The following is a 23,653-nucleotide window of genomic DNA, read 5'->3' as shown; positions in this document are numbered from 1 at the left end:
ATACAGAGGACCTGCTGTTGTGGGAAGACCCACAATGGCCAGAAGAAGGCCAATGTGCCAGAGTTACATGGAGCTGGGGAGAATGTTGAATGAAATCAAGCTGTGAAAATTGGAGAAATTAGATTATGGAGAACCTTGAAGTTTACCTGGAATCTGGAATCCATGTTAAGGATTTTGACCTTAATCTAAAAGCCACTAGAGGATTTTAAGCAAGGTTGGGGAAAGAAGATGGGGAGGAAGCACTTATACGATATCTAATTGAGGTTTAGGGTAAAGTTTGAAAGGTCACCTTTTGGGGAAGTAATTGGAATAAATAACAAAGTTCTGAAAGTGTAGCTATTTCTTCTCCTGTGATTTTTCTGTTTTATGTCTTTAGATTACTTGTTGCTTTATAGTCCCTATGTTTAGGATTTGGGCTGTGGAATAAAATAACCAAGGATTTATATGAAAACACCACACCAGTGTCCACTGACAGAGGAGTTATTCACTATCACAGAACTTGTTAAATGCAATGTACTTCATCAACCATAAATACAAACACAGAGCAATGAGAAACAGGTAAGTAAAAGAAAGCTGACTTACTAAATATTTAATATTTTGACTCATTTGTATTCAGTTTTTTTTCAGCTGCTTTTAAACAAGGGTCTATTAATAACTATTGATAAAGAACTCCACCTGAATTTATTTTCCTTGAATTTAGAAGAGGCCTCCTAAAGAAAAGCTCTGTTATAGAAGTATAAGACTAAGATAGTAATTTTCAGCTGTTTGTAAGGCTGTCATATGAAAGAGTCAGTGGACTCATTTGGTTTATTTCTGGAATATAGATGTAAGGTTTATAAGGGTTTATAAGTGAAATTTATGGACTGGCAAGTAAATTTAGAATGAGGCATGGTTTTTAAGCAATTAGACCTATTTAACTGTGAAGCTTCCAGGCTCTAGAAATAGTCTAGCAGAAGGTGCAATTTCATCTCAATTTTCAAAAGGAATTCCAAGTCAAGATTCTGACTTTTTCTTGAAGCAAAATGCTACTAATGTTGCTGCTTGTTCCAAAGCAAGTCCTTCCTTCCTTCCTTCCTTCCTTCCTTCCTTCCTTCCTTCCTTCCTTCCTTCCTTCCTTCCTCTCTCCTTCTCTTCTCTTCTCTTCTCTTCTCTTCTCTTCTCTTCTCTTCTCTTCTCTTCTCTTCTCTTCTCTTCTCTTCTCTCTCTCTCTCTCTCTCTCTCTCTCTCTCTCTCTCTCTCTCTCTCTCTCTCCTCTCTTTTTCCCTAACAACTCCTGCTTCTGAATTCTGAGTCTCACTTTCACTGGAGGCCTGTGATGATGTAACATTTTTCACCCTTTTGTAACTAACATCTCAAAGTGAATATCTCAACCACCTTTCTTTTGGAAGAAGTAAGATGAATTACTGTGAATATCACATATGAAAGAAATCATTAAATTAAATTAAAGTATGTTACTGATTTCTTGATACAGTGCTGATTGAGTTTGAGGCAAGTGAGAACATTGTTACTATTCCTTTTTTAATGCAATCAAGCTGCCTTCATTATATTAATCTTGTTTTCCTTTCTCTCTCACCCATGTATGAGGCTTGAAATAGTCGGAGTAACCTAAATATCAGAGATTGTACACATAAACTCAGCAGATCTCTTTGGCAGTAACTAAAATAGTTATAGATGTAAATAAGGTCGAACTATAAAATTTATGAACTCTCAGTTCAAACTCTGGCACTAGACACTGTCTAGGGTAAACATGAGCAAATTAATTGACCTTTATAAATCTAAGTCTTTTGATTAGTAAAACTGAGTATACTAACGTTATTCAATGCATAGGGATTTTGTAAGGATTAAATGAGATAACTCATATATCAGCATAGCACCTGGTATTTAAGAAAACCCAATAAATTTTCCGTAGTAATTTTTTTATACAGTAAAATATCTTATTCTGCTGCTCCAATTTAGTCAGCAGTTAAAATAACTTCCTTGCTTAGAATATCACTTTACTTAAGCTTTTAGCACAACTTAAAGGGACAAGAGAATTGGGCTGGAATTCTAGCAATTTCCTGGCTTTCTTCTTCAAAAGAACAGAACATTTCAAGGAAAGAGGGTAAAAGAAATTAGTACAGAAATGGCTTACTCTAGATTGACTTAAATAATGTGTGACCCAGGATATCCTTAATCAGAAATAGATGAGTTTCAATAATATTATTCTGTGAAAACTATGTTGTCCATTTCATTAACTACAACTTGAGCTCAGGGACTTTACTAATCCCTGAAAAGAATAAAAGTCTATACAGATGAACATGATTATTTAATAATTCTGAAACCAATGTATGTAATTTATTAAATGAGACAAACATCCAATCATATATATGTAAACTCACTTGTAACACTGTGATACACCAATGTGCAGTTCTGTTACTAACTTCAACTCTTTGCCACCCTGGAGTTGCTGAAATTTTTACCCAGGTCTGTTAAATGAGTACCTACTTATTGGCTCTACCCAGCAATTTACTCTATTGTCATTCTTACTCTAAAAACTTAAATTACACTTTGTGTCTCATTCTGTCAATATCACATGGAAATCCTTGCTGGACATATTATGTCTCTATTCCAGAACTATAACAGCATTAACTTTTACAATTGACATCTATTGAATAACTACTATTTCTCATAATTTTCTTATAATATTCTCACCTCGCAAGATAGGAACAATATTTTTTTATAGCTGAAATTATTTCCTGAGATCAGCAGGCTAATAAATGTCAAAACTACTTTAAAGTCAATCACTACATCAAGCCCACCTCTTCCCTTTTGCTGAATAATTTAGTGTCACATTTGCTGAGAAGCATTGTTGATCTCTTCTCATCATTCCTACAATGATCATTAACTCAGAAACATTTTGTGAACACCTAATAAGTACTAGCCATTTTTCTAGGCTCTGGGATAGTGTGGTAAGAAAAACAAGCAAGATCCATACATATTCTTCTGGGCTTTTAGACTCTTGGATGAAGACAATAAGAAAATAGATTTAGGAGTCAGTGGCATAATTTCAGATATTTACAAGTGCTCTGAAGAAAATAACTAAGAGTACAGGAAAAGAAAGTGACTAGAAAAAGGGTAATATTTTAAATATGTCAATGTCTACCATATAAGTTGTTGACTCTCTGAGAAAAAATGTTTGAACAGATACTAAGATATAAATAAAAAAGAACCAAGTCATATAAACATTGAGTAAAGAAGCTTCCAGGCATAGAGAATAGTAAGTAAAACACCTGAAAAGGAACAAATTTGCAGTGTTTGAGAGATGACACAAAGGTCACTTGTATAGTATATAATAAAGGAGATGGAGAAGGGTCAGAGGAGAGACCAGAGAGATAATGAGTTTAGGTCAGATAGGGTCTTGTCAACCTGGTATAGGGTATAAATTTCATTCTAAATGTGATTGAAAACCATTAAAAGTTGTAAGCTGATAAAATGATATGATACTTCTTTTCTATTGTAGCAGCTTTATAGGAACATGGAAACTACAGAAGCAAGGGATGAGTTAGGTGGGCTTTTGCAAATATCTAGGCATTAATAGTGGAACAAAATGGAAATGGTGGAACTAGGAGACATCTTTGAGTTTCTGATTTACTTTCAAGGCAGAGTTGTTAGCATCTGCTGAAAAGGTGTGGGTGATAAGGAAAACAGATTGAATAAATAACTTTTTGATGAGGGAGGAACACACACACACACATGCACGCACACACAAATGCAATACTCTTTCACATATGTAGAAGTTTTCTAGGCTGAATATTTTCTTTCAAAGTCCTTTTTTAGTGTAAGAATTTAATTACTCCAGGAAAGTGTTTTCTAAAGGAAATTTCATAGGAGGAAGATGAGCTCCAAATGGAGTTCTCTAAGACTTAAAACAAAATATTGATGATAAAAATCATAATCAAATAAGTTTGGGAGGTGGGTGTTTAAGATTTTTCCACGTTTTTGGGGGATGCCTGGGTGGCTCAGTCAGTTAAGCATCTGACTTAGGCTCAGGTCATGAGCTCACAGTTCGTGGCTTTGAGCCTCACATCAGGCTGTGCACTGACAGCTCAGAGCTCAGAGCCTGGACCTGATTTCAGAGTCTGTTTTTCTCTCTTTCACTCTTTCACTCACAAACACCCACTTGTGTGCTCTTTCTCTCTCTCTCTCAAAAATAAATAAACTTAAAAAAATATTTTTCCACATTTTTGCCAAAATTTTAATACCCTTTAACAGGTTTATTTGCAATGTCATCTCATAAACGGAATATTATTATTAATCATGTATATTTAATCTCAAATTTTTGAATATATAATGTTCATTAATATTCAGGGAATACTCATTGGGAAAAGATGCAAAAAACTATGATTTGTCATGTTATAATGTCTCAAATCTACACAGAATAAAATTATATCCCTAAATTTCCTGCAGGAGTTTCACAAGATAACTCTGAAATGAACATCTACATGTGAACTATAAAGAAACACATATGTGACAATTAAAGATAAGCATGTTAACCATACTATATGCAACGTTTCTTAAAGCATGAAGATCTGTTTATGTATGCAGATGGGCATTCTAATATTCATTTAATTTTTTTTTAATTTTTTTTTTTTTTACGTTTATTTATTTTTGAGACAGAGAGAGACAGAGCATGAACGGGGGAGGGTCAGAGAGAGGGAGACACAGAATCCGAAACAGGCTCCAGGCTCTGAGCTGTCAGCACAGAGCCCGACGCGGGGCTCAAACTCACAGACCGCGAGATCATGACCTGAGCCGAAGTCCGCCGCTTAACCAGGCGCCCCTCATTTAATTTTTTTAAGAGGACTACTGATTAACAAATAAGAACATAGGAATTGTCTTCGTAAACTACCACAAAACACAATTTAAATTAGCTATTGAATGTAATTATTTTCTAGAATTATTTGACAGAATGACATCTGTTAAAATAAGCATCATTTTCTTTTAGATTTTCTAGGATAGGAATGGTCAAAATAAAGAAGATGGAATACTCTCTATTCTTTAATGATATTAGTGTTAGCATCACAGTCAGTTAATACACTTCAGAATTTGTCTCTTCTTGAATTGATGGAAGGATCTTGATGCTGCTAGAATAATTTTATATTCATACAACCTCCCCAACACCCTTCCTCCAAACTGGCTTCTTTTGTGTTATGTAATCCCAGTTTTATTCACCTTACTACGTAAAGGAGAGAATTAATAATTTCATCTGAACTTTGTTTTTTATGTATATCTCTAGTGACACAGCAGAAGCAAAACTAGCTCAGAATCATTTGTCAACCACAAAAATTATCCATGTGCCCTCCAAAACTTAGATTTACAGCAGAGATGAGATACTGAAAAATGACATTCATATGGAAGCATTGAGAAATCAGTAGGGGGTGAAGCACAGGTGGCATTATTTACTTAAATTCAGAGGAAAACTGACAAATAGAGGTAATAATTCAAAAAGAAACAAAGGATTTTTCTAGGAAACAGGAAGCCAGCAGCAGATAGCTAGTTATTGCTTATTCATGAAGGTGTAAAGAAGAGTTGTTGACATTTGCCAATAATCTAAGTTATCATAAGATTAAGTTTTGAATCTTGACCATTCCGTTTTGAGATGTCCCATGAATTTGTTTTTTTCTTCGTTAAGTATCACTTAAAAGGCCCATTTTACAGATATTTGTGTTCTCAGACTAAATCAGTATATGTGTTGGCAACAAACAATCTTCGAGCTTTATATGTAATCTTTCTTTCTGATATCTCTATCTATCTACCTATCTACATCACAATGCTGGACAAAGTCCTGTATTTGTATTTAAGTGTATTAAAAATATTTTTTTCTCTTTGCTATAAAATAAAATAATTAATGCAAAAAGGAAAGATAATTTATTAAATTAAGTATCAATTTTGACATAACCTTAGACTCTCCTACAGTTATAAAAAATAATACAGACAGTATACACATGTTCACCCCAGCTTTCTCCAAAGGTAACATCTTATGAAACTATACTATGGTATCACAACCAGTATATTGATATTGTTACAGAACAGTTCCATTATTTTTTTTTTTAAGATAGTTTACTTTCTTTTTTCACACAAAATCTTTTATTTTTTATTTATTTATTTTTTATTTATATATGAAATTTATTGTCAAATTGGTTTCCATACAACACCCAGTGCTCATCCCAAAAGGTGCCCTCCTCAATACCCATCACCCACCCTCTCCTCCCTCCCACCCCCCATCAACCCTCAGTTTGCTCTCAGTTCTCAACAGTCTCTTATGCTTTGGCTCTCTCCCACTCTAACCTCTTTTTTTTTTCCTTCCCCTCCCCCATGGGTTCCTGTTAAGTTTCTCAGGATCCACATAAGAGTGAAACCATATGGTATCTGTCTTTCTCTGTATGGCTTATTTCACTTAGCATCACACTCTCCAGTTCCATCCACGTTGCTACAAAAGGCCATATTTCATTTTTTCTCATTGCCACGTAGTATTCCATAGTGTATATAAACCACAATTTCTTTATCCATTCATCAGTTGATGGACATTTAGGCTCTTTCCATAATTTGGCTATTGTTGAGAGTGCTGCTATGAACATTGGGGTACAAGTGCCCCTATGCATCAGTACTCCTGTGTCCCTTGGATAAATTCCTAACAGTGCTATTGCTGGGTCATAGGGTAGGTCTATTTTTAATTTTCTGAGGAACCTCCACACTGCTTTCCAGAGCGGCTGCACCAATTTGCATTCCCACCAACAGTGCAAGAGGGTTCCCGTTTCTCCACATCCTCGCCAGCATCTATAGTCTCCTGATTTGTTCATTTTGGCCACTCTGACTGGCGTGAGGTGATACCTGAGTGTGGTTTTGATTTGTATTTCCCTGATAAGGAGCGACGCTGAACATCTTTTCATGTGCCTGTTGGCCATCCGGATGTCTTCTTTAGAGAAGTGTCTATTCATGTTTTCTGCCCATTTCTTCACTGGGTTATTTGCTTTTCGGGTGTGGAGTTTGGTGAGCTCTTTATAGATTTTGGATACTAGCCCTTTGTCCGATATGTCATTTGCAAATATCTTTTCCCATTCCGTTGGTTGCCTTTTAGTTTTGTTGGTTGTTTCCTTTGCTGTGCAGAAGCTTTTTATCTTCATAAGGTCCCAGTAATTCACTTTTGCTTTTAATTCCCTTGCCTTTGGGGATGTGTCGAGGAAGAGATTGCTACAGCTGAGGTCAGAGAGGTCTTTTCCTGCTTTCTCCTCTAAGGTTTTGATGGTTTCCTGTCTCACATTCAGGTCCTTTATCCATTTTGAGTTTATTTTTGTGAATGGTGTGAGAAAGTGGTCTAGTTTCAACCTTCTGCATGTTGCTGTCCAGTTCTCCCAGCACCATTTGTGAAAGAGACTGTCTTTTTTCCATTGGATGTTCTTTCCTGCTTTGTCAAAGATGAGTTGGCCATACGTTTGTGGGTCTAGTTCTGGGGTTTCTATTCTATTCCATTGGTCTATGTGTCTGTTTTTGTGCCAATACCATGCAGTCTTGATGATGACAGCTTTGTAGTAGAGGCTAAAGTCTGGGATTGTGATGCCTCCTGCTTTGGTCTTCTTCTTCAAAATTACTTTGGCTATTCGGGGCCTTTTGTGGTTCCATATGAATTTTAGGATTGCTTGTTCTAGTTTCGAGAAGAATGCTGGTGCAATTTTGATTGGGATTGCATTGAATGTGTAGATAGCTTTGGGTAGTATTGACATTTTGACAATATTTATTCTTCCAATCCATGAGCAGGGAATGTCTTTCCATTTCTTTAAATCTTCTTCAATTACCTTCATAAGCTTTCTATAGTTTTCAGCATACAGATCCTTTACATCTTTGGTTAGATTTATTCCTAGGTATTTTATGCTTCTTGGTGCAATTGTGAATGGGATCAGTTTCTTTACTTGTCTTTCTGTTGCTTCATTGTTAGTGTATAAGAATGCAACTGATTTCTGTACATTGATTTTGTATCCTGCAACTTTGCTGAATTCATGTATCAGTTCTAGTAGACTTTTGGTGGAGTCTATCGGATTTTCCATGTATAATATCATGTCATCTGCAAAAAGCGAAAGCTTGACTTCATCTTTGCCAATTTTGATGCCTTTGATTTCCTTTTGTTGTCTGATTGCTGATGCTAGAACTTCCAGCACTATGTTAAACAACAGCGGTGAGAGTGGGCATCCCTGTCGTGTTCCTGATCTCAGGGAAAAAGCTCTCAGTTTTTCCCCGTTGAGGATGATGTTAGCTGTGGGCTTTTCATAAATGGCTTTTATGATCTTTAAGTATGTTCCTTCTATCCCGACTTTCTCAAGGGTTTTTATTAAGAAAGGGTGCTGGATTTTGTCAAAGGCCTTTTCAGCATCGATTGACAGGATCATATGGTTTTTCTCTTTTTTTTGTTAATGTGATGTATCACGTTGATTGATTTGCGAATGTTGAACCAGCCCTGCATCCCAGGAATGAATCCCACTTGATCATGGTGAATAATTCTTTTTATATGCCGTTGAATTCGATTTGCTAGTATCTTATTGAGAATTTTTGCATCCATATTCATCAGGGATATTGGCCTGTGGTTCTCTTTTTTTACTGGGTCTCTGTCTGGTTTAGGAATCAACGTAATACTGGCTTCATAGAATGAGTCTGGAAGTTTTCCTTCCCTTTCTATTTCTTGGAATAGCTTGAGAAGGATAGGTATTATCTCTGCTTTAAACGTCTGGTAGAACTCCCCTGGGAAGCCATCTGGTCCTGGACTCTTATTTGTTGGGAGATTTTTGATAACCGATTCAATTTCTTCGCTGGTGATGGGTCTGTTCAAGCTTTCTATTTCCTCCTGATTGAGTTTTGGAAGAGTGTGGGTGTTCAGGAATTTGTCCATTTCTTCCAGGTTGTCCAATTTGTTGGCATATAATTTTTCATAGTATTCCCTGATAATTGTTTGTATCTCTGAGGGATTGGTTGTAATAATTCCATTTTCATTCATGATTTTATCTATTTGGGTCCTCTCCCTTTTCTTTTTGAGAAGCCTGGCTAGAGGTTTGTCAATTTTGTTTATTTTTTCAAAAAACCAACTCTTGGTTTCGTTGATCTGCTCTACAGTTTTTTTAGATTCTATATTGTTTATTTCTGCTCTGATCTTTATTATTTCTCTTCTTCTGCTGGGTTTAGGCTGCCTTTGCTGTTCTGCTTCTATTTCCTTTAGGTGTGCTGTTAGATTTTGTATTTGGGATTTTTCTTGTTTCTTGAGATAGGCCTGGATTGCAATGTATTTTCCTCTCAGGACTGCCTTCGCTGCGTCCCAAAGCGTTTGGATTGTTGTATTTTCATTTTCGTTTGTTTCCATATATTTTTTAATTTCTTCTCTAATTGCCTGGTTGACCCACTCATTCGTTAGTAGGGTGTTCTTTAACCTCCATGATTTTGGAGGTTTTCCAGACGTTTTTCTGTGGTTGATTTCAAGCTTCATAGCATTGTGGTCTGAAAGTATGCATGGTATGATTTCAATTCTTGTAAACTTATGAAGGGCTGTTTTGTGACCCAGTATATGATCTATCTTGGAGAATGTTCCATGTGCACTCGAGAAGAAAGTATATTCTGTTGCTTTGGGATGCAGAGTTCTAAATATATCTGTCAAGTCCATCTGATCCAATGTCTCATTCAGGGCCCTTGTTTCTTTATTGACCATGTGTCTAGATGATCTATCCATTTCTGTAAGTGGGGTGTTAAAGTCCCCTGCAATTATCACATTCTTCTCAATAAGGTTGCTTACGTTTATGAGTAATTGTTTTATATATTTGGGCGCTCCGGTATTTGGCGCATAGACATTTATAATTGTTAGCTCTTCCTGATGGATAGACCCTGTCACTATTATATAATGTCCTTCTTCATCTCTTGTTACAGCCTTTAATTTAAAGTCTAGTTTGTCTGATATAAGTATGGCTATTCCAGCTTTCTTTTGGCTTCCAGTAGCATGATAAATAGTTCTCCATCCCCTCACTCTCAGTCTAAAGGTGTCCTCAGGTCTAAAATGAGTCTCTTGTAGACAGCAAATAGATGGGTCTTGTTTTTTTATCCATTCTGATACCCTATGTCTTTTGGTTGGCGCATTTAGTCCATTTACATTCAGTGTTATTATAGAAAGATATGGGTTTAGAGTCATTGTGATGTCTGTATGTTTTATGCTTGTAGTGATGTCTCTGGTACTTTGTCTCACAGGGTCCCCCTTAGGATCTCTTGGAGGGCTGGTTTAGTGGTGACAAATTCCTTCAGTTTTTGTTTGTTTGGGAAGACCTTTATCTCTCCTTCTATTCTAAATGACAGACTTGCTGGATAAAGGATTCTCGGCTGCATATTTTTTCTGTCTAGCACACTGAAAATCTCGTGCCAATTCTTTCTGGCCTGCCAAGTTTCAAAAGAGAGATCAGTCACGAGTCTTATAGGTCTCCCTTTATATGTGAGGGCACGTTTACCCCTTGCTGCTTTCAGAATTTTCTCTTTATCCTTGTATTTTGCCAGTTTCACTATGATATGTTGTGCAGAAGATCGATTCAAGTTACGTCTGAAGGGAGTTCTCTGTGCCTCTTGGATTTCAATGCCTTTTTCCTTCCCCAGTTCAGGGAAGTTCTCAGCTATTATTTCTTCAAGTACCCCTTCAGCACCTTTCCCTCTCTCTTCCTCCTCTGGGATACCAATTATGCGTAAATTATTTCTTTTTAGCGTATCACTTAGTTCTCTAATTTTCCCCTCATACTCCTGGATTTTTTTATCTCTCTTTTTCTCAGCTTCCTCTTTTTCCATAACTTTATCTTCTAGTTCACCTATTCTCTCCTCTGCCTCTTCAATCCGAGCCATGGTGGTTTCCATTTTGTTATGCATTTCATTTAAAGCGTTTTTCAGCTCCTCGTGACTCTTCCTTAGTCCCTTGATCTCTGTAGCAAGAGATTCTCTGCTGTCAGCTATACTGTTTTCAAGCCCAGTGATTAATTTTATGACTATTATTCTAAATTCACTTTCTGTTATATTATTTAAATCCTTTTTGATCAGCTCATTAGCTGTTGTTATTTCCTGGAGATTCTTCTGAGGGGAATTCTTCCGCTTGGTCATTTTGGATAGTCCCTGGCGTGGTGAGGACCTGCAGGGCACTTCCCCTGTGCTGTGGTGTATAACTGGAGTTGGTGGGCGGAGCCGCAGTCAGACCTGATGTCTGCCCCCAGCCCACCGCTGGGGCCACAGTCAGACTGGTGCATGCCTTCTCTTCCCCTCTCCTAGGGGCGGGATTCACTGTGGGGTGGGGTGGCCTGTCTGGGCTACTTGCACACTGCCAGGCTTGTGATGCTGGGGATCTGGCGTCTTAGCTGGGGTGGGTAGGCAAGGTGCACAGGGGCAGGAGGGGCAGGCTTAGCTCGCTTCTCCTTAGGTGATCCACTTCAGGAGGGGCCCTGTGGCAGCAGGAGGGAGTCAGATCCGCTGCCGGGGGTTTGGCTCCGCAGAAGCGCAGAGTTGGGTGTTTGCGCGGAGCGAGCAAGTTCCCTGGCAGGAACTGGTTCTCTTTGGGATTTTGGCTGGGGGATGGGCAGGGGAGATGGCGCTGGCGAGCGCCTTTGTTCCCCACCAAACTGAGCTCTGTCGTCCGGGAGCTCAGCAGCTCTCCTTCCCTTTGTCCTCCAGCCTTCCCGCTTTCTGAGCAGAGCTGTTAACTTATGACCTCCCAGACGCTAAGTCGCGCTTGCTGTAGGAACACAGTCCGTCAGGCCCCTCCGCTTTTTGCAAGCCAGACTCGGGGGCTCTGCTTGGCCGGCGAGCCGCCCCTCCGACCCGGCTCCCTCCAGCCAGTCCGTGGAGCGCGCACCGCCTCGCCGCCCTTCCTACCCTCTTCCGTGGGCCTCTCGTCTGCCAGAACAGTTCCATTATTAAAAACAAAACAAAACAGAGGCACCTGGGTGGCTCAGTTGGTTCCGCGACCAACTTCGGCTCAGGTAATGATCTTGCAGTTTGTGAGTTTGAGCCCCATGTTGGGCTCTGTGCTGACAGCTCAGAGCCTGGAGCCTGCTTTGGATTCTGTGTCTCCCCCCTCTCTTTGTCCCCTCCCCTGCTCACACTCTGTGTTTCTCTGTCTCTCCATAATAAATAATCATTTAAAAAAAAAATTAAAAAAAAGTTCTAATACTAAAAGCAACTCTTTTATATTCACATCTACCTCCTTCCCCTGTCTTCAATTCTCTGACTATTTCCAACCACTAACCTGTTTTCTATTTTTAAATATTGTCATTCATTTCAAGAATGTTATAAATGGACTCATACAGCATATAACATTTTGGGATTGACTTCTCACTCAGCAAAATACCCTGGAAATTTATCCAAGATGTTGCATGTATCAATCGTTAATTCTTTTTATTGCTGAGTATTTTCCCATGGTATGGATCTGCCATAGTTTGTTAGCCATTCACCTATTGAAGGATAACTAGGTTATTTTCAGTTTTGAGCTATTATGAAAAAAGCTGCAGTAATCTTTCATCTCTGAAAATAAGTTTTCTTTTTCCTGGAAAAGACACCCAAGAGTGCAAGAAAGTTGCATGATAGTTAACTATTTAGTTTTATAAGAAATCATCAAAATCTTTTCCAGAGTGGCTATACTACTTTACATTTCCATCAGCAATATGAGTGACTCACTTTCTGTGCATCATCTCTGGCATTTGGTATTATCACCACTTTTTATTTTAGTCATTTTGATAAATGTGTAGTTATGTTTCATTATGGTTGTATTTTGCATTTCCATGACAGCTAATGATGGATGTTAAACATCTTTCATGTGCTTATTTACTATCATTATATCCTCTTCAGTGAAATGTTCATCCATGCTCTTTCCCCATTTTCTGTTTTTTTAATGAGTGTTTATAGTTCCTATATGTTCTAGATATGGTCCTTTGTTGAATACACAGTTGAAAATAATTTCTTCCAGTTTGTAGCTTGCCTTTTCATCTTTTTCATATGGGCTTTCACAGAATAAAAGTCCTTAATTTTGATGAAGTCAAATTTATCACTTTTGCTTTGATAAATCATGATTTTTTGAATCAAATCTAAGAACACTTTGGTTAGCCCAAGATTCTAAGAAATTTCTTCTATTTTTTTTGTAAGATGTTTACAGTTTTGAGTTTTATGGTTACATCTATGCTCCTTTTGTGGGTTTCATTTATTACTATATATTTATATTTTACCTTTGGATATCCAACTCCTCCAGCATCATATGTAATGTCAACAGGCTATCCTTCGTTCATTAATTGCTTTTGCACTTTTGTCAAAAATCTGTTGGGATAATTTGTGTTGGGTCTATTTATGAGTTTTTTTTTTCTATTGGTCTCTTTCTCTTTGTCAATATCACACTTGCCTTGATTATTGTAGCTACACATATTAGACTTTAAAATCAGTTAGGGTGCTTTGTCCCACTTTATTTTTTCCCCAGGATTTTAAAATCTATTCTAGGACTTATGACTTTCCATTTTATTTTGGAAGAACGTTGTCTATGTCTATTAGAAATCTTGCTGGGGTTTTGATAGAAAATGCTTTCAATTTTCAAATTAATTCAGTGAGAATTGACATTTTTACTGTGTTAAGTCTTCCAATCCATGATAATGGTATGTTTCTCTATTTATTTATGATTTTCAGCATATAGGTCTTATGCATTCTTTGTTAAGTTTATATTTAAGTATTTCATATTTTTTGTAGTGATGCCAAATGATTTTATGCCTCTAAATTTTATCTCCATATTTATATTTAGTCTGTAGAAATGTACTTGATTTTTGTGTGTGAATCATCTATCATTCTATAATTCTATAGAATTACATCTATTTACATCTAAATGTAAATTGCTAAACTCACCTCTTAGTCCTAGGAGTTTTGTTGTTGTTTTTATTGTTGTTGTTGTTGTTTAGAATTATTGGTATTTTTATATAGTTAATCATCATCTTCAGACAGAGGAAGGTTTATTCTTTCTTCCTAATTTGTGTGACACTTCTTTATTTACTTATTCTCTTATTGTACTGACTATAACTCCCAGTACTATATTGAATAAGTGATAAGTTTGAACACGCTTCTTTCTGATCACAGTCTTTCATCTTTAAGAATCCTGCACGTTTTTTTGTGAGTGATCTTTTCCAGGTTGAGATAGTTCTGCTCTCTACCTAAGTTGCTGAGACTTTTTTTTGTTGTTTTAATCATCAATGGGAGTTGAATTTTGTCAAATGCTTTTTTTCTGTATCAATAGAAATAATCATATGATTTTTCACTTTCAGTCTATTGATATGGTGAATTACCTTGATGGTTTTCTTTTTTTTTTTTTTTTTTTTTTTTTTTTTTTTTAAATTTTTTTCAACGTTTATTTATTTTGGGACAGAGAGAGACAGAGCATGAAGGGGGGAGGGGCAGAGAGAGAGGGAGTCACAGAATCGAAAGCAGGCTCCAGGCTCTGAGCTATCAGCCCAGAGCCCGACGCGGGGCTCGAACTCACGGACCGCGAGATCGTGACCTGGCTGAAGTCGGACGCTTAACCGACTGCGCCACCCAGGCGCCCCCCTTGATGGTTTTCAAATGTTGAACCAGCCTGGTACACCTGGAATAAATTCTATTTGGTCATGGTTGAGGGTTTTTTGAGTCTAAGTTCATAAGAGATACTAGTCTGTAGTTTTCATTTTTTTGCATTGCCTTTGTCTGGTTTTGCTATCGTGGTACTACTACCCTGATAAAATGAGCTGGAAATTCTGTTTTCTGGAAGAGATTGTGAAAAACTGTGCTGAGATAAAATAATTTTTACTTAACAGGGAGTGAATAATGGGGACAGAACTTCAAACAGGATACAGCCTTGGGCACTTTCGCTTTAAAACTCTTAGAAAACAGGGGTGCCTGGGTGGCTCAGTTGATTAAGCACCCAACTTCGCTCAGATCATGATCTCACAGTTCGTGAGTTCAAGCCCCTCATCAGGCTCTGTGCTGACAGCTTGGAGCCTGGAGCCTGCTTCAGATTCTGTGTCTTCCTCTCTCTCTGCCCCTCCCCCACTCACACTCTGTCTCTCTCTGTCTCTGAAACATAAATAAACATTGAAAAATATTAAAACTCTTAGAAAATATATCATGTCCTCAAATCCAGGGCCATTTATACTTATCTGAAACATTTTTATTATTTACTATATCATTGAATTGTGATATGATTAAATAAATTATATTGTTTATTACTTTCTAGTTAAAGGTCTTGCAGACTTGCCTACTATAAAAATTTACATAGTTCAGAATGTTCTGCATAAATATTCCCTGATCTATCCAATTCAGTTACCTCTAAGTTCTACTTTGCAGGAGTCTACTTTTGGTGGAAATTCAGAAATACTTTCTTTTTCTTCTTTCTTTGATCCTCCCCTCTTAACTATTTCTATGAAACTTTTTTTTTCTTTAATTTTAATACCCTTTCTTCCTTGTGCACCATCCCTGTTTCTATCCCGTACAATGAATTTCCTTAAAGTACAATATGCTGCAAATTCCATTTTGGTTATATTTTAGGAGGATGCTGAAAGTTTTCAGATTCTTCAGAGTAGTGGAGATAAAACCAAACATCCTGTTTCTTGTTAATATTGACCATCTGCTATAATGTTCATTTGATTATGAAAAGTACTCCTAATTTCTACTTATTAAATTTCTAAATTTGTAATGGAGTGGGGGGAGAGACACATACATGGGAAGGAGTTATGAAGCTGTTTGATATGAGCAAAACGATATGGTAGAGTTAAATAAGTGAAAGAAAGAAATTGGACATAGACACTAGAGATTAGAGAGGCAAGACTGAAATCTGGGATAATAGGGACATTGATGGTTTGAGTGAGATGCTATAGATGATTTGTAAACATTTCTAACGTAAAGTGATGTGAATTAGAAGAGAATAGTGTTAAGGAAAGGACAGGCATATGAAGCATTGCAAAGTAAAAGGATAGCAAGTTTGAGGACTAATAGAGTATGGGAAGTAAAAGATAAACCTTTTCAAATGTCATAGTGAGGTGCTGAGTCTTGAGATTATAGTGTTACTAAACTCAGAAGTTGTAAAAGAGGATGAAAAAATAATTTAATCTTTGCTATGCGAAGTGTAGTCTATAGACAATTAGCAGCAACAGACTTGGGAATTCATTTGAGATGTAGAAACTCAACACCCCCTTATCCTCCACAACCTACTGAATCAGAAGCTACATCTAAGATCTTCATATGATTCACACACATTAAGAGTTAAGAAGAGCACTAATAGCTGATTTATATTAGAAAAGATAATGCTATGGTATCATGTTAAAAAATTCCTTGGCAATGGCACACCATTTATTATAAATTACTCAATGATATGTTCAATAGTCCTGATGTGCAGCTGTTAACATAATTTAAAAAATTAAAAAAGTAAACATTTGTGTTAAACATTAAAAAAAAATTTAAAAAGGGGGCGCCTGGGTGGCTCAGTCAGTTGAGCATCCAACTTCGGCTCAGGTCATGATCTCGCAGTCTGTGAGTTTGAACCCCACATCGGGCTCTGTGCTGACAGCTAGGAAGGAGCCTAGAGCCTGTTTTGGATTCTGTGTCTCCCTCTCTCTCTGCCCCTCCCCTGCTCATGCTCTGTCTCTCTCTGTCAAAAATAAAATAAACATTAAAAAAAATAAACATTTGTGCAATAAGTAAATGAACAAACCAAAAGCAGGCTGGTAACAGAGAAACAGCAGATAATAAAGAAGCAAGGACTTTCCTCTTGCCCGACATGTTTGCCCACGACCCAAATCACCATGGTCAGACTATCTGCTCCATTTCTCTTGTAATATAAATTGCAAAGTCCTTCTCCTTTCTCTAATCAAGACCTATCTGTGCATCTGTGTCCTGATACTTTGGCAGCAGAAAGACCCACTTTAGCCTTCCTTATTAGGATTTAGTAGAGAAGGCTGTGCTAGGCACTGCTTTCTTGTTGTTCCCTTGATCATTCCTAATTGAAAGTGAAACTGCATATATTGAGAGTGACTTCAGATGGAATTGGAAGAACTATCTAGACAGCAGGGATCTGGAGGCCATGCTGCTCTAGGTAATTTTCTCCCCATGATTATGCAGAACTAGCCCATGTTACAGCTTTCTATCACCTTGCAGGTTGTTATCTGTTCAACAGGGGTGGGGGCGGGGGCATCCCTTGATAAACCACACTCATTTTGTCACAAATTTTTTTCAAATCTCTCAGCTCATCTGCAGAAGTTATATAATTTTTGACATAAGGGAAAATGGAGCAATACCCTCTGGAGTAGATGTCATAGTAAATGTCATAAGATGCCAAGAGCCCTTGAGCATTGTAGAGTTTGTAATGGAAAAGAGGTGTTTCTGTGTTAAATAATGTATCAGTTTGAGATAAGTCAAGTTTTCTGAACTGTATAATTCTTTGACTTTTTTATGGTGGAACAGTGCTGAAAGCCTCTGTTAATGGTAAAGAGATTTATGGTACCGGTGGTAGGTCAGTGAAGGTAGTCAATTACATCAATCAAGGTGCTTAGTCAAGGTGATCAATTACATCAGCCCTACAGGTCCCCTGACCAGTGACATGGGTCACTGAGATGAGTGCCCCATCACCAGAAAGTAAAGATTATAAAGTCATATTGAAGTAGCATAATTTATCTCAATGACTTTCAAATCCTTTAACATATCTTTTTTGAATACAACAGATTTGTTTTTAACAGTAATTGACTCATTAAATTTTATTATTTACACAAAGGCAGACTCTGGACAAAGTGAAGACTTTAAGGAAAAATGACAGCCCAATTAAACTATCGTGAATTACTATATTACAAAACTTCAAGTAGTTTAATATGTTAAGATGCAAATTACATTTTGAAAACTAAAAAATATATTTGGATTTTTTCAAACCAAAAAAAGTCCTTTTTAAAAATGATGTAGGGTCGCCTGGGTTGCTCAATCGGTTAAGCATCTGACCTCGGCTCAGGTCATGATCTAGCGGTTTGTGGGTTCAAGCCCTGCATTGGGCTCTGCACTGACAACTCAGAGCCTGAGACTGCTTCAGATTCTGTGTCTCCTTTCTCTCTGCCCCTCTCTCTGTCTCTCAAAAATTGATAAACATTAAAAATAATTTTTAAGAAATAAATAAAAAAGATGTAATTGCACACTTCACTGACAGTCATCACAGAACATAAAAATCACACATTTTCTTGCCTTTTTTCACAATCTGAACTTGGGAATTGCAGTAATAGAGGAGTATGAAAAAGCAAAAACAAGTTCAGTGCTCAGAAAGCAAGTATCTTTTTGAATTTTACTATATGACAGAAAAATCAGTTGTTGCTATAAGCAGATAAAACAGTTTTACAACACTTATAATCAAAACCAGCCAATGTTTGCTGAAAATATATACGTATGTACAATCTCTATTTTAGCAAAATAGTGGCTGGATGAAGATGATTCTGAAAGTATTCACTTAATACATACTATTAAATCTGTATAAAAAATTACACAATTTTCAATGACATTCCATACTCAGACTACATCTGGAAACTGTATTTGAAAGGTAAATACATCAATCTAATTGCTTTTCTCTTAAATTAGGGGTAAGGCAGTTCTCTGTCAAAGGGCTTTCCTTTTTATTGACTCTCATTCCGCTATTAATGCTATTACAGGCACATTACACGGAGGCAGCCTGGCCTGCCTGCGTGTAATTATGGCTCTGTGGTCACAGATAAGACTGGAAAGAGTGCATAGTTGGTACCCAAACCAGATTTTAAATGTTTTGTGTCTGTAGTTTATATTAAACCATTAATATATTAAGAGACATATAAGCCACTCCATTTGGGGTATTAATAGCTATGTAAGAATTTGCTTTTAAATTTATTTATTTTGAGAGAGAGGGGGAAGAGAGACAGAGCAAAGGTTGGGAAGGGGCAGAGAGAGGAAGAGAGAGAGGATCCCAAGCAGGCTCTGCACAAGTGTGGAGCCTGACGCAGGGCTGGAACTCATCAACTGAGATCACGACCTGAGCTGGAAACAAGTGTTGGACATTTAACCAAGTGAGCCACCTAGGTGTCTTTTATAGCCATGTAAGAATTAACTCTGCATTCAAAGAACTCATAAAGTTTTCACTAAACTAGTAGAAAATCATTTACGTGCATGCACTCAATCCCACTAGAGTTGAAATAGGTTCTTGAAGGTTCACTTGAGATGTGGGGAAAAAAACAACCAATATTATATAAATATCCTAAAGGTAATTATTATAGGATAATAAACATTTGTTTGACAAGATACACAACATTCTTCTTATGGAGAGGCTGTCAAAGATCAGCATGGGAAGAAAAATGGAAGACTAGAGACAATTAAATTGAGTCAGCCAAACAGGCCAATAACTCCTGCAATAAGTTTTTAAGCAATTAATTCCATTGACTTTCAATCTACATGCACTGAGATGTGAAGTTTTAACTGTGAAAAACAAAATACCCTTAAAAAAGGGAAACAGTTTGAGGCAAGAGTTTCTTTTTACAAATTCATATTTTATGCGTACGCACAAGTGTGAATATTATTCTGTATAAAAGATGTCCTTCAGTGTAGTTCAAGAGACTTTTATCAAAATAAGAATTGACTCAACTATAAACACTAGAGGTCTTTTCTACTCTAAGAGAAACAAATAGGTATATATTTATGTAGTGTCAACCTTATCAATAAAAACCACAGCTATTAACACTTTGCTAAACAATAGGCTTTACTAGTCAGGGATGTAAGCAGAATATAGTTTACAAAATAAAGAAAAATACACTACTGGACTTTATATTCACAAGAAAACAGTTTATCGGTATGAATTCAAAATTCCAGAGTAGGGGAAAAATCTCAAAACTTTATAAATCTCCTGAGGTGCAATTTACCGCATCAAGGTTAGGAAAATAGGCTCGTAATGAACAATGCTGCCATGGATTCCCCTAACACATCGACTCATATATTAATGATTTTTCTTGTTTTGTTTCCAGTTGGAGGTTTCTTCGACTGAAAGAATTCCCCTTCTGATCCAAGAGACAGGACTGGGTACCCTGTTGGTCCAATCCATGGGGACCACGATGCCAGAATTGTTGAAGTTACATGAAGATGTACTAGAGATGCCAAAGGTTGCCCTGGGATTACTGAAGGTTCATTTATTTTTCCAAAACCCAAATGTGGCCTTGGCAGTGGCATTTCTAAAGCAAAAGCTCGTTCCAAAATCTTCAGTGTGAAGACCCTACGCCACTTGCTTGCAGATCATTGCCAATACTTGTGTTGAATCTGTACTAAACTCTGGACCTGTCACCATCCTTGCTAAGCTTAGTGTTGCCAAGGTCGTGACGGCAGCTTCACGTGCATGTAACTGAGAAGCATGGGTCTGGTAGGAACTCTGGGTGCATTCTGCCATTTCTTAGCTTCTGCTAGCCTGACTTCAAATATGTCTATATCATTTTCCAACATTTTTCTATAGAGAAGGTATTACTCTTTGAGCACTTTTACACTTTTAATAATAGACCGAAGTTGTAGAGCCAAAGCTACAAATGTTGGTAAGTTTTCTACAGAGCCCTTGATAAATCTTGGGTGGTTATATGTCAATTATTTGCTTGAGTGACAAGACAGTTTTCTAGTTGTTCAATCTGCTGTCTGTACTGTTGAAGCTATAGCTGGAACTGCTGAACTGTGGTTGGGACATAGTCGGCAGAAGCTGTATTTTTATTTTGAAGTCTGTGCAGTAGTTCCTGGGTTCTGAATGCTATATGTGCCTTATTTAACTCCTGAGTAACTTATATTTTTAAGTTGTTGATATCAAGAGTATTTTTTTTTTTTTGCTCATCCACAGGTACCCAATGACAGAAGTTACTTTAAAGCCTTAATATCTTTTTTTTTTTATTTTTTAATGAGGGGTGCAGGAGAGGCAGAGGGAGAGGGAGAGAGAGAGAATCTTAAGTAGGCTCCATGCTAAGCAAGGCTCCATGCTGAGCATGGCTCAATCCCACGATCTTGAAATCATGACCCGAGCCGAAATCAAGAGTCGGATGCTTAATCGATTGACTCACCCAGGTGCCCCAGAGCCTTAATACTTCTTAAACTTTGATCATTGCTTATTTTTTTGTATTGATTTTTGTTCCTTCACAAATTTCTTAAGATTTCCCATATCCTGGCAAAGGACATGAGGAAGGTTTTCTTCCTTCAGTGCTTTGTTATCTTCTGGCCATCCTCCTCTTTTCTCACTCTTTTTATATTATTAGCTACTAAAATCTATACGACTAAGTTCTTCACTGGCCGCAGTTGAAGTAGCTACAGTAGATGCCAAAGTCATGCCCATATCCTCCTGTTCAAGTTTCGATTGTTGTGCTTGAACTTTGGAAACTCAAACCTCCCAAACCAGCTATGTGTAGGTAAGCGTCAGTGTACATGTAAGTCTGAGTCTGGGTCTATGTATAAGTCTAACCAATCCTAGAGAAAGGGTTGTTGATGCAGTTGTAGTTTTTGCTCTTGGCCCACCCAAATTATTTGGAGTAAATCCCATGGAAGCTCCTGGGTTGATACCAGAACAGACGAAACAGTGCCACCACCAGCTGAGTAGAAGTAAAAGAGCATTTGCTGCAGGACTACTGTATTATTATAATTTTTTTAGCGATCCGTCAATTATTTTCAAGTTTATTTATTTATTTTGAGAGACAGAGAGAGAGAGAGAGAGAGAGAGAGAATGAGTGGGGGGAGGGGTAGAGAGAGAGGGAGAGAGAATTCCAAGCAGGCTCCATGCTGGCACAGCTTAGAACCTGATGTGGGGCCTGAACCCACGAACCATGAGATCATGAACTGAGCTGAAATTAAGAGTCAGTCGCCTAACAGACTAAGCCACCCAGCCACCTCAGGACTACTGAATTCTAAACTGGAGCCTGTTAACAGCTGCAGATGCCTCTGGCATTCCTTGAGTTCATCTGGTAGTTACCGTTATTATCGTTCCTGTATTTTTTTTCCTTCTAGAGTGAATTCAGTGGCAGGCTTATATCCCAAAAGTGTGGTTCCAAAATCTCTGAAGGAGCAAATGGGGGTGATGTTGCAGATGTGGAGTTCCAAAATTGAGCCCCTCAGGAGGGGCTCATACAGCACCTGGCACTTAGGAGTCTATTCAACAAGCATTTACTCCTTCGATGATTATAGCACGGGGGCAGGTTGGTGACACTGGATTCTTCTGGCCTGGTTGTGGCCATACCACTGGTGGCTCTTGGTGCCGGAGCCTAGTGTCTGGTTCTCGACTGAATTCTCACTGCCAGGGAGTTTTAGATATTCACATGGCTGGAAGCTCAAATGCCGGTCATCTTCAGACCCCGTCTGGCAGGACCTTCCGGCCCCAGAACAGAAAACCACAGCCTGGGACACATGCCGATTTTATTTTGTATCTTACTTTACTAGTAACCACTTAACAAGAGCTATCACTTACACCTCAGTGTTCCTGTCTCTAAAATAGTGTTACTGTCACACATTCGTAATGACATTGTTGAGTGTATGCATACTTTTCTTTTTTAGTTCACGGCATATTTTCTGTTATCACATAATGTTATAAGGAACGTTTTCTCGATGTTGAGTGATTTTCTTCCTCTGTCTCCTCTATATTTCAGGTTAGTGGTTTTTGATGTTTCAGTCTTCCAGAAATATGTAAATAGACTTAAAGTTCAGCTCTTAGTCATCGTTAACTTTAAATACCACTGTGGTTTCTTGTCTGCCTTTCTATTCCTCCCCCTTCCCTTTGATATGATTTATTTTAACAAGTGACTGTAGCACTTGCTAATGTAGTTTTATATGTAAGTATCATTTGCTATTATTAGTCTTCATGCTCATATAATTACATGCATTTTTAAGTAATTAGAGCAGTGCTAACGTTATTCATCTGTAAAACATCACTGAGCTAGTTTCTTTTTTTTCAACAAAAAAATGCATTGAGCTAGGTTTGTTGTTTTTTTTTTTTTCAAATTTTAGTTGACAGATTGATAAACCATACAAGGATTTTAATATTTTCCAAACAGGGCTTCACAGACAATACTTTAACAAATTTGTGTGCATACCAATAGGTTTACATGTTTATTGGAAAGAGCATTTTTTTTTAAATGAGTTTTGATGCTTGAAGCTTTAGATTTGGATGTCAGTATGAATTGTGGGCTCTTGGGAATTTTCTTTTCCTTCAGAACCTCTTTTTCTTTTCATCTGTAAAATAATAACTAATATTTATCAGAAAGAGGTTTGAAAATATTAAATAAGATAATACTTGTAAAGCACCCAAGAAAGAGCTTGATGACTTATGAGTTCCATAAGTATATAACCCATCAATTCCCACCTTTTATGTAACCAAATCCCTCTTAAATTATACCACTGTTAACATTTTGTTGTGAAATCTAAAACTGTACTCCTAGAGAAAGGTGGTAGGTTTTTCTTTTTCTTTCTTTCTTTTTTTTTTAAAGTAAAAACCACCATATTTTTACAACAGGGAATGTTTCATTCTTAGCTATTTTTCTTTTCTCAATACAAAAGATTTCTGTGAATGATTTCAGTTTTTCTTAGCTGTATAATATACTAATTTTAATGGAAAATATTA

At 37.3% G+C, this 23,653-nt stretch overlaps 1 pseudogene; it reads right to left on the bottom strand.

Moving 5' to 3' along the window:
• Window positions 1-20,376: 20,376 nt before the first annotated feature.
• Window positions 20,377-20,937, bottom strand: LOC112858816 (nucleoporin p58/p45 pseudogene; annotated as a pseudogene).
• Between the last annotated feature and the right edge of the window lie 2,716 nt (window positions 20,938-23,653).

The sequence above is a fragment of the Puma concolor genome, chromosome B1 (genome assembly GCF_028749965.1).
Source record: "Puma concolor isolate L17-30 chromosome B1, mPumCon1.1.hap2, whole genome shotgun sequence".
Lineage (NCBI taxonomy): Eukaryota > Metazoa > Chordata > Mammalia > Carnivora > Felidae > Puma > Puma concolor.
The sequence above is the reverse complement of the archived record's forward strand: the minus strand, read 5'-3'. Positions and strand labels throughout refer to the sequence as shown.